Source organism: Penaeus vannamei, chromosome 28 (genome assembly GCF_042767895.1).
Source record: "Penaeus vannamei isolate JL-2024 chromosome 28, ASM4276789v1, whole genome shotgun sequence".
In the NCBI taxonomy this organism is placed as follows: Eukaryota; Metazoa; Arthropoda; class Malacostraca; order Decapoda; family Penaeidae; genus Penaeus; species Penaeus vannamei.
Genome location: NC_091576.1, coordinates 23136034 through 23138533, shown reverse-complemented (window position 1 = coordinate 23138533; position 2500 = coordinate 23136034). Strand labels below are relative to the sequence as shown.

The following is a 2500-nucleotide window of genomic DNA, read 5'->3' as shown; positions in this document are numbered from 1 at the left end:
ATGCTGCGTTGCTCTCGAGTGGTCGAAAAGAAGGGGTGAGGTTCGTCAAGGTCGACTCGAGTGGGATCAGAGCGAGGTCGAGAGTAAGAAGAGGATGATTAGAGAGTCAAGAGAGGATATAAAAAAGAGAGATACCGAAAAGAGAGATTAAAGAAACAGGGAATAAAAGTGAAAAAAATAAACTAAAACTTCAAAAAAAACAAGAGGAACTTCAGCCGGATCCTCGTCGCGCCATGACTCAAGTCCCCTCGCGTATCCTCAGTATCCTTGTCCCGCCTCCTGCTGACGTGGTCCCACCCACTAGTCGTCCCTCGTGTGGTCTGAGTGGGTTCCTCCGTCGCCGTTTTAAACCCGTTCTGTGAGAAGAGAAGGACATGGGGATGTTTAGGGAAAGGGTGGAGGTCTGTTTCCCACCCTATGCTTAAGCGTGAAGGGTCGCCTTCTTCAGCTAAAAGTTTAAGGTGATTTCCTAGTTCCAAATATAATGGTGGTGGTGGGTGGGTCACCAGCGGCCAAGGACAACAATATAATGGTAAAATAGTTCTGATACCAATAATGCCACGTTTAAAACCAAAGATAACATGAAAAAAATAGTGATTGCAATAATATTGACATCAGTTGTAATAACAATGCTACCCCAGTTATAATAACATTAACAATAACATTATCATCAATTTCAATAGCAATGCTATTACTACTAATACCGTTTACAATAACATTACTATCAATGACAATAACAATAATAGCAACAGTTGCAATAGAAAAATAAAGTGATAATAGTAAAAAGAAAGAAAGAGGGAGAGAGAAATTGTCTTCTTTTTTTCACAGAGTTCATCGCCCTCTGGCAGTTTAGGAATACAAAGTAGCTTTAGATACTGACTTTAGATACCCTCACCCCCTCCTCTCCCTTCCTATTTTTTGTTTGGCCTTCCTATTTCCTCCCTCCCTCCTCTCTCTCTCTCTCTCTCTCTCTCTCTCTCTCTCTCTCTCTCTCTCTCTCTCTCTCCCCGTCTGCATCCTTCTTTCTTCCTTGTCTTTGCTTGGTATTTCCCGTCACCTCCTTCCATGTATCCTCGCTTCCGTTTTATCCATATCCTTCATTTTCTCCCCTTCTCCACTCCTTCCACCCCATTTCTTTCGCACTCTCCCATCTCCCCTCACTCCCTCCCCCCACTCTTTCTCTTTCCATGCTTAACATTCCCTTTCCCCCTCTTCCTTTCCCTCCATCTCCCTCTCCTTCTTACTCTCCCTCATCCTCTCCCTTCTATTCACTCTCCCTCTCTCCCTACGTTCACTCTCATTGCCTCTCCTTCCACACTTTGGATATCTGCCAGTCCTACAGTAAGTGCCACTCCCACACCCCGGCCCTCCACCCCTTCCCCCTTCCACTTCACTCCACTCCACTTTTCCGCAATCCCTCTGCCCTCCGACCTTCCCCTCTCCCCTCCGCTCTTCCCCCTCATTCCCTCCTCTCTCCCCTCCAAACACCCCCCTCCCATCCCCCCACCTCTGGCCATTATCCCTCCTCTCCCCCCACCCCTCTCCACCCATCCTTTTCCTTTCCCTCTCCTCCTCCCCTCCATCCATCCTTTTCCTCCCCTCCCTTCCACCCTTCCACCCACCCTCCCTCCCCCATCCTTCCCCACCTCTCCGCCATCCTCTTTCCTTTCCCCTCCACCCTCCCTCCCTCTCCCCTCCTCCACCCATCCTCTTTCCTTCCTCCCCTCCACTCCACTCATCCTCTTTCCTCCCCTCCACCCTTCCCCACTCCCTTCCTCCCCTCCACTCTCCCTCCCTCTCCCCTCCACCTCCCCCTTCAACCACCAGGCGGAACTAACCACACCGCTGCCTTCCACACCCGAGGAATTCAATGCACAATTCCACTTTTCCCTATTTCTATTCCTCCATTCCTCCACTTCAGTCCACAGATCTCAGTCAATTCAGTGAAAATTGCAGAGAAAGAAATAGCGATAGAATGAACAAAGACATTTATAAATACGTTATTTGTTAGGGTTTTGCGTATTTTTCTAAAGCCATCAAGGATAAATATTTTATATTAAAGAAGAGAGAGAGAGAAGAATACTTGACAAAAATGAACAAGAACAATTGACGAATTTGCAATCAATAAGAACTGCATCACGTTTTAAAATCAATATCACGGTTTACCTCCAAATTTCTCTTTTATCAAAAAATAACCACAAAATTTAAATTCAATTCCCAATTTTTGTTTCATTTTTAATCATTTATTATTATTATGAAGTCAATTCTTTTCAAAGATAAAAAAAATAATACTAAAACTAGCATCCCCCACCCCCTCTACTCCCCCTCCCCCACTCCCCGTTACCAATGTCACCGCTCTCCCGTGCTCCAAATATTAACCGTAATACTTTCCTCGTCACAGCATCACAACAGGTAAGTCGCCACGAGGGGAACGTTATGTCACGTCACCGACATGGGCCGAGGCGAGTGAAATGACCACATATATGACCACTCCATTTGA

The 2500-nt window shown here is 46.2% G+C and overlaps 1 protein-coding gene across 4 annotated transcripts in view; it reads right to left on the bottom strand.

Annotated features, from left to right (window-relative positions):
• LOC113823532 (pancreatic triacylglycerol lipase) overlaps positions 1-2500 on the bottom strand; it is a 19554-nt gene that overhangs the window by 16823 nt on the left and 231 nt on the right. For 2 of the 4 annotated variants that reach the window (XM_070141934.1, XM_070141936.1), the window contains exon 2: positions 1-356. This exon is cut by the window's left edge and continues 144 nt beyond it. The gene's annotated coding sequence lies outside the window, so the exon portion shown is untranslated. Of the gene's footprint in view, positions 377-2500 lie in introns of those variants that run through there. The other 2 variants (XM_070141933.1, XM_070141935.1) reach the window with 2 other exon arrangements.